At 43.2% G+C, this 16,581-nt stretch overlaps 1 protein-coding gene across 3 annotated transcripts in view; it reads left to right on the top strand.

Annotated features, from left to right (window-relative positions):
- Positions 1-16,581, top strand: part of LOC124053272 (zinc finger MIZ domain-containing protein 1-like) — a 104,238-nt gene that overhangs the window by 37,910 nt on the left and 49,747 nt on the right. Inside the window, exon 3 of one of the 3 annotated variants that reach the window (XM_046378336.1) lies at positions 13,258-13,307. The exons of the other annotated variants lie outside the window; for them this stretch is intronic. The gene's annotated coding sequence lies outside the window, so the exon portion shown is untranslated. The remainder of the gene's footprint in view (positions 1-13,257; positions 13,308-16,581) is intronic. 3 annotated transcript variants of the gene reach the window in all.

Raw genomic sequence — 16,581 nt, 5'->3', positions numbered from 1 at the left:
GATTCTTCCACGTGTTTTAGCTTTGTGCTGTAGTTGGGATTCAATACGCAAACTGTAAGAACATGTTTGGATCCAAAGCTGAAATAAAATTAAACAAACTGAGATCACGAGCCCACATTTCAACCTCTAGATGCTTTAAGTGCTGTCAGTATCTTTTTCCACTAATCTTCTCTTTTGGTACCCATTTAGTTGCCATCTAACACAATTTCATGGTGTTGATCCAGAATCTAAAAATTCAATAGCTGAGCATGTATGCTGGGATTATAATTTGGAGTCTCTGTGGGGGATGTAGGTCAACTGAAAGGCTCTATTTCCTCAAATATTGTAATCCGCATTTGTTCTGCTTTTTCACCAGAAACACAGCTTTGAGTTCTTTGTCAGACCACAATGCCCTGGGCAGGACAGTGGCCCTTAATACTGTTGCCTTGTTTCCAGATGATTTCTCTACTCGCCTACCAGTTTTGCTTTTGTCTTTTTCGAATATTTGTTAAATTGCTTGCCTTACCTTAGCTCCCCCTGCTTTTCACAGCCTCAGTATCTCTCGTTTTGCTTTGCTTTCAGCTTGACCTTTTCACTCCTTGGGTTGTCCGCTCTGCTCCGCTGCAGTGCAAGAACCAAAACAGGTCATGTTTATGGGTGAACTGGGGAACGGGGTCAGCAGGATATATCCATTTAACCTTGCCTGAGACCTGCACAGTGCAGAGAAAGGAAGTTATTCATTTAGTCTCGAGTGATAAAGCTCAGCTGAAGTTTACTCTGTCTGCCTTTTCATTCATAAACCGATTTCTCCATCACAAACACCTCTAATTCAGCGTATTAACAGGCCACTCTCAGCCAAACTAATTTCGTGCCGCTTTCTCTTGGCTAGAGGAATAGTTTTGTGAAACCATGCATGAACATAAAAAATTGATTTGTTTATATATCATTTCAGTATAATGGGTTTTTGCCCAGATTCAACGACAAAACCTGATTTACTTTGCAGGAGGAAAGCAGGGAAGGATTACTCTACTCACTGGCATGTTCATATTCTGCTCCTGTGTTGTGTAAACCCGATAACAAGTATGGCACAAGACAAGGTTGTCCATTGTGGAAAGAGCTTTTTCAACAAAAGTCATTATGCTGGATCAATGCACCCCAGAGGAACAGCAGGCTCAAACGCCACACACAGAGATGGAGGAGTGTGTCAAAATATGTGAGAGCCTTAGGCTTCTTTTTGATGGTTCAGCAGGCCAAGGTACACACCACATCCCTGCAATTATGTGGATGTTTTTATTCTACTCACAGGATTCAGCTGTCACACCTGTCTGAAAAGTGACACAAAAAAACATAAAAATGACACGAAGCTGTTTGTTAAACAGATTTTCACGCTCACCTCTAGCGGGTATGCAGATTGTTTTGCTCGTATTTGCTTATGCACTGCGATAACTGCCTCCAAGTCAATGCAGGGGAAGTGAATGGAATCCAATTTGTGGAACTGAGGGGGAAAAATAAAAGAAATCCTGAGAAATTTAACAGGGTGGTGGCATTCCAGAAACAATGTCAGGGTTACTCTGGATAACCTACAGGCCTCATTGTCAGCAGTCACAGGGACAGTTTCTTCACTAGAAAGCAGTTCCTGTGAAAACAGTTCATAGTGAGGTTTGTGGCAACAGAAGTTTCCAAGACGGATATATCAAAACCTGAGCAAATAAAATCAGAACTGACTCTCAAAGGATGTGTTCTCCTTTTTTCAACCAAACTGTTGGTGATCAAGTTATGGGCGCCAGTTTTTGACAAGGAAAAAGGATGTGTGGAATATAAAAGACAGTATCTCCCATTCTGCTGCGTCAATTTTCGACTCTTTTTATTTCAAACTGCCCATCGTGAGTGTGACGGTGTTAAAGTGCAGTGCTAAATTGGTGGCGTTCTCTTTAAAGCTAATACGAGGCTTCGGCACTCAGAGTTAGACAAATCAACTGGATATCTTTCAACGCCAAGTCTTTTTAGTACAAAATTCCCTCTTTGTGTTACTGTCCCTCTGCAACAGCTCGGCAAGGAAACACTGTCTGGGGAACATACTGAACCAAAACAATTATAACTTTGGAAGATACCCACTTGATTTGTCTAGGCTTCATATTTGCTTCAGCTGAACTTTTGAATGCATTGTTCCTGGAAAACTGCTCCTCACTTCCTCCGGAGATACATGTTCTTCCACAGACAGGATGAACAGAACAAGTAACTCTTTCAGTACAGTAATAAAAAATGTAAACATATTATTTAACTAAGAAAAAAAAATTATTTCTCTTTATTTGTAATTTGGGGGTACTGACCCTTTCCCGTGGGGAAGCCTCATATTAGGAAATGAATGTCCCTGTATTCTAGTGTTCTCCATTCATTAAATCATGTCCGCCGGTCTGTCTTTGTCATCAGCCTGCAGCCTAACTGAGACGGCTCTACGTGACAGCAGAATGAGTACGTATGGACAGCACATTTAGCCTCTCTGTCTCATCTTGAACGTTTGTACCCATGGGTCAAATAACATCTCATTTAAAAAAAATAAAGTCAGAAGGTTGCATTGTGGGAAATACGTAATATAGAGCTGAAAACTCAACATCTTTCTCCATCTGTGCATGGTATGTGGAGCTGTGTGGTGCTGCTCGAGGGGGTTGAACAGGCGAGTTGGGTGGGGGTGGTGGGGGGGCTCTGTAAATAGCCCACCCTGCATTAAGAACCAGCGTGCTGGGGCGGCACTCTTTTGCAGTTCTGACCTCACCAACCAAGCCGCTTCTCACATTTCCTCAAAGCGCGGGAGGCTGTGGAAGTCAGCGCTCACTGTTTCTCCACTTTATCCAGGTCAGATCTGATCTACTCTCACTAGTGAAGCACTGCTGCTCATGACCCCAGTGCCCCCCTCGCTGCCAGCCAGTGTCAAAATAACATAAGCAGCTCTGCGGAGGGCCACTGCTGCCTCTGCCTGCTGTTATGAAATCACACTGCCCTCATTTGTGTTTTTAAATATCTACACCCAGATGCACTATCAGATCAAAACAAAGCATTGGCTCCGTTTGATTTCTGTATTCCTCCACGTTAAGCTGTCAAAAGAGAGTTTGCCTCGCAGCATATGTGCAGTGGATATATATGTGTGTGTGCTTGGAAGTAGGTCATTGATTTGGAACTTGGACACTGATTATGTGCTGGCCTAGAAATGGGCTATAATCGGTGTCTCTCACACCAAAACAGCTTTTCATGAGTGGCATTTATTTCAAGGTCAGGATAACAGTTGTGTCTCATTGCTACACACGCATAAAGACTTTCTCAATTTCAACAGATTGAAAATCTGTTCAATCTTGTGAGATCGCTCATTTTAGGATACATTACCACCGGTGTGGGGGTGGAGAGGTGGGGCTGGGTGGGAGGGGGGGTATCGTGTTCATCTCTCTTTATAGGGATGAGAATGCCAAAGCTGCAGGCATGCCCTGTTCTGTCCTTGATAGGGGTTTGATGTGCTCATTCGGATGCCATTTGAGCCAATAATGTAAATATTCGTGGTCTTTGAACAAGCCAAGACCTGATCTAATCTGTCTCTCGCATAAGAGTCTCCAGCAAACTTTCCTGGAGCATGTGTAAAAAGGGAGTTTTCTTCATGACCATGTTGAAGTAAATCTTGAGCTCAAAGCTGGGAATTAACTGTCAGCAAGCATCATCACAACTCCCTCTCTCTGTCGCTCTCTGTAGCTTGAAGCGAGTTGCTGTATTAGCAGTGGATTTTCTTGAAACACCCTCAGGATGAAGCCTTGATATTGTTTTGTAAATATAGCTGGATATAGATTCAGCTTTGCTTACAGTAGAACTAGTTGTATTATCTCAATGGTGGCTGTGGGAGTTCAAAAGGGCATGTTTGTGTACTTCCTGTTCTCTTTCTTAGTCTTGGCTAGTGTGGGTCAAGAACTAACATTGGGTGCGCGCTGGCATGAATGGAGCTATCTTGTTTTTTAAAGTGGCTGCAGTCCCTGGTTTTTGTTTCTGTTGTACTGCAGCGTCTTTTCATAATGGCACCAGGAAGAACTCGAAAGAGCAGATCTGAGTTTGCATATCATCTCCGGTTTGCGTGCGCGCAGCGCTTGCAATCGCTCCTCCTCCCCTCCGTGCGTCCCTCATGAAATGTCCTCAGCATGCGCCTGTTTAAATGAGCCTTCGCCATGTTTGCATTTGTTTAGGCAGAGAGGCAGAAACCAACAAGCAGGCACAGACAAAATCCTATCAAAAAATGACATCAGCCGCAACAGCTGCAGGCTGTGGCACTGGGAGGAGAGGAGGGAGAGAAAGGGTGAGGGAGGAGAACAATTGACCAGAAGCGACACGGGAAAGAGAGGTGACCTGATTGCTCAGCTGGCCAAGAGCACGGGAAGGAAGCAGCAGGAAAGGCTGGTCCCCTCAGCCTGGCCTGGCTCTCTGCTGCTTCTGGTGAGTCCCTCTGTGGCCTTCCTCTCCTCCCTTTTCCCCCTCCTCCTCCCTGCTTCCCCACCTCCTCCTCCTCCCGTCCTCCTTCCCGCACTGCTGCCTGTCACGGCTCACTACATCGGAACAAAATGATCAGCTCTCACCTCCTCATGAACACGGGTCATCATGGTAGCCATGCAAAGGCTGGGCCCTTTGTATTAGATAGGGATCACTGATATCTGGGGAGGAGGAGGAGCTGCTGCAGCCAGCTGGAGAAGTCAATATTGTTTTTGTTTTTACTGCACATATTCGTAAGGGTGTTTAATTTTTATTATTTTATTTATTAGCGGTTGCCTTGAGGTTACCAATTTTGTGGCACTATTAATTCCATCTTGTCGCACTCAAGGAATTATTGGATGTGTGTGTGCATTTATGATTCCTCTCTCCACAAGGAAGCACGTCAAGTACCTCTTTCACAGTTCCTGTAGCTCATAATGTAATTAATTCTAATCGCAATCATCGTAATAGCTTTTCAGATCAAATACCCAAGAGCGGTCCTAACAAAATAATCCATTCCTCTGAAAAACAAACACCCAAACTCTCTCTCGCCCTCCCTCTCTCTGTGTTTGGCTTTGGCTTGGAGAGAAGAGCAGTCAGTTGGATGGGAAGCGAAGGGGTGGGGTGGGGGGGACATCAGAAAACAGAAGGACCTGCACATTTGCATACCTTTTTAGCATGTGGCTGAGGGAGCCTTTATTAAATTCAACCCCCCTGTGGGGTGGACCAAACCATTGGAGGAGGGGGAGGGGCACAAGTGCTGTGAAGGAGGGAAAGGAGGGGTGGTTTCATCTTGGAGACAGGAGGCACCATCTGAGCCAGCAGACAAACAATGTTTTTAGACACGAGAGCGGGGTGGCAGCAATGGCAACGTGTGTTTCAGCAGACCAGTGCTGTCCCTGTCTGGTGATGTGGTGGGAGGGGGGGGTTGGGTGGGGCAGTAGGGGACCGCGTCCAGAAACAAGTATTAGCCTGAAGAACAAGAGGGTCTCTTTGGGTACAAATGAGTGGTCGTGACATTATTAGCTAATAAACCAATTACATCAACAACAATCAACCCGTCGTTTTTTGTTATCAAGCAAAAATACCAAAGCTTTGTTGGGTGCAGCTTTTCAAAATAGAGAATTTGCTTTTCTCTTTTAAAGTAAAGGCAAATTGGTTATATTTCGGTGTTGACTTCCTTTTTTTTTTCCCAAAACAACGGAAGACGTAAGCTTTAGGAAAGAAGAGGTCACAAAAATGAGGCGCTCTACTTGCTGCCTATCAGCAAAGGCTGTGCTTCTTGTTACCCCCACAGTAAGACAACTCCTGTTAGCAAGGGTTTTTATAATAGCAGCAATGCTTTGTGTTTGTGCGTGTGAGAGGTGAAGTGAGCTAAGCCCAACAACCTGCAAATATCTGTTCAAGCAAGCTGAGGCAGCTTGTGGTTGTGCTGTATGTGGGACGAGGCTGCGATAATGAACCAATGCGGTGAAGTGAGGCTCACCCCCCCCTGCCAGAGAAGGATGAGCTGTTAGCACGCTACGCTAGTTAGCCTGTTAGCTCCCCTAATGAGCCATCTTACAAACAAGTCAGCCCCCAGCCTCTTGTCTTTTGACAGCAGTTGTGTTCTTAGTGATTTTAAAACATTTGCATGTTCTTTCAGGTAAAATGGCTGTATAAAAGATAGTTAATTGCTTGTCAATTAATTAGTATTACAAGACAATACTTTTCTGTAGATTACTTTGATTAAAAAACTTACTGCTATATTTAATCCCGAGTGTGTAAAAAATACCTTCATAATTTCAAATTTGATGGTTCAATGTCAAAAGCCCCAAGATGGAAGAAAACAGTTATCCTGTTGTTCCTCCTAAGTATACATGTCTACCACTAAATTAGGTTTATTTTTCCTGTGCTGAAACAATGTTAATCATTACCTGGAAATATTAAATGGATTATGTAAAGTGTTGGAAAACTGTATGCTATACCATATATACTAGTAGCAAACTTATAGACTACAGTCAATGTTAGCTCCATCTGACTTTTCATGATAATTAAGCAGCGAGCTATACAAACTGTTTTTTTTTACAGTTTCTGACAGGAGGGCCGATGGCCGTGAGTGGGCGGTCGCATGCACAACACTTGTGCTAACCAAAAAATACCCTCACTCTTTGCTGTTTTTGTAAGCCCCACCTTAGCATTTGGCACACCCAAGGCAAAGGGGGATGGGAGAACAAGTATGAAGTGAAGAAATATCACAGATGTTAGTCTGCATGAACTCCTTCCCCTTTACAGCCTTCCTGCTCAATCTGGTTTCTTTAGCCTCAGTTTTTTCCTCACTCTCCCTCCACAAAAGACAAATGACTTCTTCTAACCTAATTTCAGTTGCAGCATGCAAGGGTCTGCCTCGACGCCTGCCGGTCAGTGGAGTTTGAGCAGACACTGTGCAGATTCTTTACTTCTGACTTTAAGAGGATTTTCTGTGGAAGATTCTGTGAACGCTTTACCTTTTCTCACAACAACTTATTTTGTTTATGCGCGTGCTTGCTTGTTCATGCATGAGGGAGCTTTTTGCACCACATGCTGCTGGGCCAGTTGTCTGTTTGAAGAGTTCAAGGGAAACAGCAGGGTTAGGGTTTCAACCAATGCTACAGTTATACTGTGTATGTGTGTCTGGTTTGTGACTGTGACAGGGGTCACAGTTGTGTGACATGCTAAACCCAGTCTGGCGGAGGTGGTGGCGGCGGTGGCAGTGGTGGTGCTGTCACTCATCCAACAACTCAGTGGGTCAACTCACACCGCCATCCGCAGTTTAATCTTGCTTGTGTTTAATTCGTTTAAAGTAAGGAAAGCTGTCTTAACCTCATCACAGTCCAGAGGGGGACCTGTTGAGAAGCTTTGGACCGATAAAGGGCAGGAAGTGGCGGAGTGTCTTTGATTATTTGGCCTTTCTCTATTTCCCTGGGGAAATGTTGCTTCATGCCTGGCAAAATCTTTGCCATGACCAGGAGGGACCTTTGATTGCTTCCTGATGTGTGGACAGCAGTTGTGTCTCAGGGGTCCACAGCAATTTATCCAAAGGATATTAAAAGACCTAATGGCCATATTATTTGCACAGAGCTAACCTGAAGGAATCTCTGTGTGTTAGGCAAGGTGTTGGGATGTCAAGCCACTGTTCTGCCTCAGTGTTCACTTAATCCAAGATGCAACAATTTGATGTGCTGTGAAAGTGTATATATATATATTCTGTACACAAGCAGACATTTCAGTAAGCTGGATAGTCTTGGGTGTTTTTTGTTTGTCTGGTTTTTTTGTTGTTGTTTTTTGGGGTTTTTTTTTTTACAATGATTTCAATAAAATGATATCTCATGCTAGCACACAAGCCAGTCAGTTTTATCCTCAGGATGTAATAGAGGCCTGAGAAGCATGGTAGTAAAAACTATGCTGCATTGACGCTGGCCTCTTCTCAGCTCTCTTTCTCTTCCCCCAACAGGAACTGGCTAATTTCCTGAACTTGATATACCATTTGGTAGACACAGAGGGAAACATCTGAGAGAGGAGGGATCTCAGACAATTCTTCACTTTAAAAGGCTTAATGAGTGTTCAAATCTCTGGGTCAACGCTTTTTAATGTTTTACAGGTGACGCAGGAGATTTGGAGGCACCTTTAAAGGAAAAGTGAGCCATCAGGAAATGAAAGTTTTGCAGGGTAAAGAGGAGACACAGGTTTTTATTTTGGGTTTCTCAGATTCTCCTCATGCTCAGTCGTTGCCTCGCTTACAGATTTCCTCTGTCTGCTCTCACAGTGTTAGAAGACACTGGATCACCTGCACAGCCTTCTGTGTGTAGCTTTCATTGACTGCTTCAAAGAATCTGATCCGTATCTTGACCCAGTCTCGGTTTATGGAGAGTGTCTGTTTCTCTAGCCCTGGTAGCACTCTGTGTCAAAGGTCACAACCTTATCTGGAGGTCATTTCTCTGGTCGGCAATATGACCTTCTCTCCTGACGGACTGACCGACCTCCCCCCTCTCTTGCGCTTTCCGTTCCTGACGATCCTACAAAGTGGTTAACACGTGTAACTTCCTCTATTGGTTTGGATGAACCCTTGACCACGGCGAGAACTCCAATAACCTCAGAGCTTTGGTCATCCTCGTCCGGTGCGCTGTGTCTTTAAACAGATCTAGTTGCTTTTGTTTTGCTTTCAAACAGCAGTGCTGGTGCAATAAAAAAGGAATAATTTCCAGACAAAGCACTTGTCTGCCTCTGTACAGCTCGAGCATTAAAGTTGTGCAGAGTATTACTTGAGCCTATTGATCGGAGTCCTCTGCAGTAGAGAGGGCAGTGTGCAGAATCAATGCTTTATTTTCTCCTAGGCAAGACATGTTCATGCTTGGTTTTTTTTTTGCTGTGAAAATGAGAGGAAAACAAGGGAGAAACCATTTACTTCTACTGTATTTTATACTTTCCATTGACTTGAGTGACTCATAACGGCAAATTCAGTCTTATTCTTCTTCTGTCATCTCTCTGGCCCACGCACTTTTTTTCACTCATTATCTTGTTGCATTCATTAGTGTGACTCCACCGCTTTATATGGGTGATGTCATGCTTATTTTATAGTGGTTGTATGAGGTTCAGTGCGTCACTTGGCCATTATGGTAAAATAGAGTGTGTGTTTGTCATATCGCTTGTTACCTGCACCAAGGAAGTGATGTTTTTAGTTTACAGTGATAAAAAGCAGAGAGAACCAGCAAATTCGTACACTGGAAAATTTGCAATTGGTGAATGTTTGGCAGTTTTGCTGAAAAAATGGCTCCAATGATTACATGATTGCAGATTCATTTTCTGTTGGCTGACGAATTGATTAATCAGTTAACCATTGTAGCTCAATATAAAAATGTGTCCCGCTTACGTGGACTTATAGGACACCCCAAATGATACTTGTCTAAAATTAAAAAATACTACTTCATAGAATTTCAACTTTTTTAGACCTTTATGCATAAAGCATAATCCATAAATTTTTAATTTAACTGAACTGAGTCATTTTAAAATTACTTATAATACCTTATGTAAAGTCCATCTTTTCCTTTCTTTCCAAATATTTGAGATAAAGTTAGCTACATTTGATTATTTTTACACCGGAATTTTAATAATTGACATTCTTGAGTCATCTGTTTCTACAATAGAGACAAAAATAGGACTCATAATCCTCCTCTTTCAGGTCTATTTTCCTCCTCAGTATGTTTGAATCTGCCAAGCTCAATAGCTAGAGGAAGAATACAAGTTCTTAAATGTGCAACTAAAGCTATTTGGCTTGGATATTAAGTATGGAAATATGGATTAAAACTTTGCTTTAAAACAGTTAAAAGTTACCTCTGTAGAAATCCTGTCCAACTTATTAACCTCCTCCATTGTGTTGATCTGAAGTACAGCTTTGGTTGGACATGAAGTCCCAGAGAGGACAGAGAAACACAAAAAGGGGTCAGCGGACAGGAACATGGCTGGTGACAGGCTGCCTGCATGTGGGGTGGTTTCGCTAACGAGAAGCCATTGTGCCCTCGGTGAAGGTTAACTCTCTGATTCAGGGAGGCAGGAAGTGTTAGCTGCCTCCCCTGCACTTTTCCCATCCGTGGCCTCTGCCAAGCCTCAGCAGAACAATCCAGGCCCTGTGACTAAGAGGGAGGGAGGGAAAAAGAGAGAGAGAGAGAGAGAGAGAGAGAGAGTCAAAGACAGAAAGAGGGAGGACAGGGGGGGTTAAGAGTAGAGAGTTCCAATTCTGCAGGGTAACATCAGGCTCCTACGTTATGCAAGTGTTCCCTTTTTGTTTGCCTCACCCGGGGTTTTGATACAGATTGCATGAAGCATGATGGCAATGCAGAACATTCAGTCTGTCCCCTCTTCACCAAAACAGCTTCCATTTAAGGTAACTCAGACATATTATCTTCTACAATTGGAGCTGTGAAGTGGGTGGCCAGCTGAAGCCAGGTTCTGGTGGGTTTAAGCTCTGCACACACACACACACACACACTCACACAAAATGGATATCACATAACGCCCACACAGAAAATAAGACATCTCAAAATAAGCACACACAGACAAACACACAGAGAAAATAGATATCTCAAAATATGCGGCGTGCACACACACACACACACACACACACACACACTCATAAGTCACAACACCTCATACCGAATCAACAATCGCATCTTTGTTAAATTATCCAGGAAATTGTTTGCGGTGCTTTGATAACACAGGTGTTTATATGGTAATACCTTCTGGAGGCTGGATAAGAATGAAACAATAAAGTCATTAGGGTGTTACAAGAAGAAATGAAACCAGGCTCCTGTACACACTGCTACTCTTCACACACACACACACACACACACACACACACACACACACACTCACTCACTCTCAGACTGTCTCAGCCAGAAGAGGCTGAACTCTTGTACACAAATTCATTAAAAAAAGAGCTTTTGTCAGCTGCCTTAATGACCCTCGATGTGTGTGAATCTGTGCCAAGTTGTCCATGGAAGGGCGATTTATCTCCACTAGTGCTGTGGTGATTTGGAAGATAAAAGAAAAGAGAAGAGACCAGAGTACACACAAGACAAGAAGAATAGATCATTCATAAGAAGGTGCCCTGTTTGTGTCACCTGTAAAGCCATCACAGTAGCTCCTCTTGTATGCTTTTATCTCGAGTGTCATCGTACAGAGTTTACATGAAGTCATCACTGATGGGAGGTGATATCAGCATTTGATATCCTCACCAGCAGCCTGTTGAACTTGGAGGACATAACTCGACTTTCTCTTCAGTTTTGAGTCAGAAGATTTTTTTTGTTGCCATGTTTGCTGACATTGTTGGCCCCTGAAGTCTTTGTCTGGCCTTTTGCACGTCATGCTCATTGTGAACGATGGGAGGTTTTTGGAGAGATTATTGGTTTGGCTTCAACACACTCTGACACATCTCCAGGTCAAGTCACAGCAGGTCAGATCTCCTAATCTGGCATAGTGAAAATCTGGGGAAAAAAAACCAAAATGTTGTGTTGTCTGATCCCAGATCCCAGTCATTACTGAATTTGAAATTATAAACTCTGCACTGCTCGTTACTGAAAAACGTAATTGCATTACGGTAACATGTTCCTGTCCGACAATGCTCTGGGCAAGTGGGATCATCTTTTCCAGACGGACAAAAAGACTGACGCGTTTCTGTGTGTTTGTCCGGGTAAGGAGCAGTAAAGTGCGACATACAGGCAGGGAACAAAGATGTCTATCCACAAAGGTGCCCTCTCTCATCTGATCCCGACACATCTCTCCTACAAAGGAACGGCTGCGCACAGCGTGCAGACGATGCTAGCCTGCCTCTGTTGGTAAATAATGAATAGGTCACACCTGGTGGTCTCTTACAGGCTCGCTGCAGCCTCCGTCCCTCTCTGGTGGTGGTCTGGGAATAGGTGTGTGTGTGTGTGTGTGTGTGTGTGTGTGTGTGGCGGAGGGCTAACATTAATCAAAATTCTCCTGCAGTCTTCATTTTCGTTGTGTTTTTCTTTAACCTTTAGCTACGCAGTGTCCTCTCGTGTTATGCTCTGAACTGCTTTAACAGTGTGTTGTGCTTTTAGTGTCTTAAAGTGCGCGGCAGCAGTGACATTGAGACACAAAAAGAAGCATTAGCCGAGCCTCTGTGTGGGATATTACCACGTTAAGATGCAGTCAGTGACATGCATCTCTAAAGGGATCGTGCATAGAGACCACAACAATCTGGTGTCCATTATGAGACAATGTCTTAAATGCCTTAGAACCACAAACGGCTAAAATCTAATTCAATATGATCGTTTGTGATCACTTCAAAAGAAGAAGGGCCCGCATGTAAGTTTTCTGAAATACCCAGTTGAGATGTAGGGCATCATCAGTCATGCTAGCAATCACCCTTTCTATCAAGAGGGCTTGTCTCATTGAAAAAACATGTGCTGTATTGAGCTGAAGTGTACCAATCATACAAGCTTTCCGTAAAAAAAACTCCTCACGCTGCTTTACAATCTGCAGGTAATGAGTGGCCACCGGCTAAAGTGGATTTTTTACGTTTTGCAGCATTCCACGAAAGGATCAGGGTTGCTGCTAAGAACTGTGCTCTTCATCGATCAGTTTGGATTCATCTGTTAATATTTATTCTATGAAATGTTCATGGATAGTGAGAAAAAAGTGTTTCAAGAGCTCAAGGTGATGTATTGAAAATGCTTTTTAAAGTTTGACAGGGAGTCCAAAACCTAAAAAATTTCAATTACTTTTGATATTAAACAGAGGAAGGCAGCAAACCCTCACATTTGAGACGCTTTTACTGATTAATTGAACAAATAATAAACGAACTGATAAAGAACACCACAAATCTGCGCTGCTTTCAGTCTTCTCCGTGCTGTCACTCGTGTCACTTACGCTTCTGAAATCCACACAGCACCTCAGCACTGTAAATGTCGATTTTTTTTAAGAAGTAGTTTATTTATTCAAAAAGAAACTCTCCCAGAAGTGGTAGATATGACTGGTTCAGTCCTGCTTATCAGCAGCGCAGGCCGTGTGTGGCAGAGATAGCGTGCGGAGAGTGCGTCACAGAGAACATGTGATTGGAGCCGGATTCAGCAGTCAAACAGAGTTTTATCTCTTTGTATATCAATCACGGTGCACTGTGGCCCCTGCGCACACGAGCACCGGAGCTCACCGCATTGTTTGTTGTAGCAACAAACCTACTCTGAAGTGGTATTGTGGTGCCCTTGTTTTTTTAACACATCTTTCTCTTCTTTTTTCCTACAGAGGTTACTGTTCTGGTGTCAGGGAAGTAGAGAGAACAAAGTCCTCACACTGTAAGTTCACAAAGCTCAGCAGCAGCAAGAATAGAAATCATATGAACTGTATTGACAGCAGCTCCTCCAGTCAATACTCTTTACAGGGGTTTGTGTTAACACAGGCAGCACACGAGGCAACAAGATGCGCTCTGCAAGATAAACTCTTGTCATCAAGGAATTAGAGTAACTACCAGCTTTGTGTGTTTTCCTTGTGAGCGAACAACACGAGCAAATCGGAAGAATGTTTGCTGGGCTGCAGGAGAAGAGAAGTGGAAGTGGAGAATAACACCATGTTTCCTGTCTAGTGATTTGTAAAACTCTTGAATTAATTTTGGCCTGGAAAGCTGGCTCCGCTTGCAGGGAGTTTTCCCTATAAACAGTGGAAAAGGAGTCTCCTACCCCTCGAGTTCTTTCCATTCTTTCCACTATGTGTGTGTTTGTGTGTTTGCAGCATGCAGCACACACACACACACACACACACACACACACACACACACACACACACACACACATTTACAAACGTGCATTTTATTTTTCCTTGCTGGGGTTTGACTTGAAAGCTGCTTCAGTTTGTCGGTTTGTTTTTTTGTTTTTTACAATTCAAGTCGTTTTTTTTTTTCGTTGTTTCGGCTGTTGTTTCTTTTGGTTATGATAACGTCGTACAAACATAATTGCTCAGATCTGCAGTGCCTCCACAGTTAAGCGTGATAAGACTAGAAAAAAATGTGGTGAGATGATGAGGCGTGTTGCAAAGTAAATCTGGAAGTAAAAGCAAACGTGAGCACACCCGAAATGTGTCAACACAACAACAATTAGTCTTAGTAATCGGCTTGGGCAGTACCGTGTTACTATTCTTGATAGGAATAATAAAAGTCATGTTAAGAGTCATGTGAGAAGGTCCAAAGCAGCTAAAACTGCCATAAGTCAAACTCAACTGACTAAACGCCGTTAAAGAGCCCACACTTGTACTCTTCATTTGCCTGCCCTCCTTCCACTTTTTTTTTGTTTTGCACCATGTGATCAAGATACTAAATTCTCTGCCTGAGGCGCTTCTCCATTTTCTCCATGTTTCTCTCTACAACACTCAAATCCACTGAGGCGAGGAAGATAAACAACTTTTCCAAGTTTAGTTTGTTGAACATAATATTGAGTCTTGAACACTGGTATTGACTCGTGTCCCAGCAGATCAATTTAATTTGTGATTCAGCTCGTACAGTGCATCCAGCAAAAGGAATTATGTTATTAAACCCCCTTAATGAAACAGTCAGGATGGACTCTCCATATCTTCTTGCACTGAAAAAAAAAAAGAAAAAGAAAAGCTCATCTAAATGGAAAACACATTGTCTTCATTATTTGCAAGTGTTGAATGAAGGCAGTTGCCATGGTTACAGCCATCGGAGGCTGAAGCCTGGTTTGAGGCCAGAGGGGCTAAAGGAACAAAGTGGCTCCTAATGGTGAGATTGTACAAATGGCTCTCTGAGAGGGTTATATATCGCTGGCATTTCCATGTTGGCCAACACACTAGCAGGCAGCGCAACAAATGATCAGTTTCACATCATATCCTCGTGTCAGCGCTGGCTCCGGGTTAATGAAACAAGATAAATCTCACCAAGTTATCATTTGCTGTTGCTCAGCACAGTCAGCTAAATATTGTTAGAAATACATTTCTAAATGGGCATTCTGTGTGCTGTTTTCCAGTGCATCTGCTTTTAAAGAGCCGTGCGGAAACTTCCAGTTGTACACCAATCAAAATGCAGATTGTCTACACAGCATGGTGTCCACCCAGGAGAATTACAGCTGAATACTAAGCAGGAGAAAGCTCTCCGTTTTGACGGCTGTTTATGCTTTTGAGTCGGAAAAGAGGGAGGCAAAATGCGAGAGAGAAATGGCAGCGCTTAATTCATTTTCTTGTCTGAATGTAGGTTAAATTACCTTTAAATCCCACACAGAATTGCACGTTGCAGGTAAATGAGTCACTTGGCAGCTGATCAGGAGCAGCAAAAACATGCCGGGAATCAGGGACAAGGTGCCTTTTTTTTTGCAGAAAGAGACGCTTTACTAATAATAGAGGAAGTGGTCATGTGGGACCATGTCGGATAATAATTGGTTTACCTGATACAACACCCCTGTGTTTGGACGGTGATGGGGCAGCGGTGAAACAAATTACCGGGGGATTGACCTTTGGTAACGCGATGGCGACCCCAGCCTGACGGGAGCACCAACACACCTCAGTACCAAAGTACCAAAGTAAAGGCCAATCTGGATGCTACTGGATGGAACCGGATCCGATACATTCTTATATCATAACCTCGTGTTTTTACAGTATTTATATACAGTTATATCATCCCAGCAAATGACACATTTTTAATGAATTCGGTTCTCTTGCTCTCCATGACAATAGTAGTTTTTCAGAAAATTTGAAATGATATGCAAATTGCTCTAATGCACCAGCTTACTCTACCTGCCTGCTGCATTTAGCTTCATTAATGGAGACCTGACACTTAACAATAGGTGAATGTTCCAGGTTAAATAATTTTTGTCTTAAAAAGAAACATGCAAAGAAAAAGTCACCCTGTCGTCTGGATTATGACAGCAGGACAGTAAGATGACTTTGTTTTGGTGATTTCAAATGACATCCAGGGGCCAAGAGAGGACAGCGAAAATGATGCCCATACTTAAAGAGTCCTTGGTGACATTCAGAGCAAGTTTGAATGGATGCAACAGCAGATTTCTGATCATCATAGTAAACGCAAGCAAGCAGTTGAGGTTTGCCATTCGCTGGCGCTTTAAAGCTCCCCTTTTTGTGTCTGTAAATGCATCAAGGCTCTGCACACTGCGGCATCTTGCTGTGCCTTGTTTGTGCGAGGTTTATTTTACCCTCACAAACAGGTTGTTCACACGTTCGAAAGAGCTCTGCTTGTGCTGTAGCTGGCCTTAAAGCCCGTTTCATGTCTTTGTTTATCGGAGAAGAGAAGAGTTTTCAACTCTCGAGACTTGTTTGTCCTTCCTGGGGACACTCTGCAGTGGCAGATCGAGAGGCACTCTTTTCTCTCGGTGTTCCCTATGAAACGTTCATTCATGTGATGAAAGAGATCTAGAGCTTTTCGAGGGCCCGGCATGATATCTGCAATATCCATTTTCTGTAGATCAAGACTAGATATACTTCAAATTTGAATTTAAATCCAGGGAATTGTCTCCGGCCTGCAGGCACGTAGCACTGTCTCAAACAGGCGCCGTTCAATATTATAACACAATTTGTATGTTAAAAAGGTGGCCCCTGTTGTTTGGATGT

The sequence above is a fragment of the Scatophagus argus genome, chromosome 21, assembly GCF_020382885.2.
Source record: "Scatophagus argus isolate fScaArg1 chromosome 21, fScaArg1.pri, whole genome shotgun sequence".
NCBI lineage: Eukaryota > Metazoa > Chordata > Actinopteri > Scatophagidae > Scatophagus > Scatophagus argus.
The sequence above is the reverse complement of the archived record's forward strand: the minus strand, read 5'-3'. Positions and strand labels throughout refer to the sequence as shown.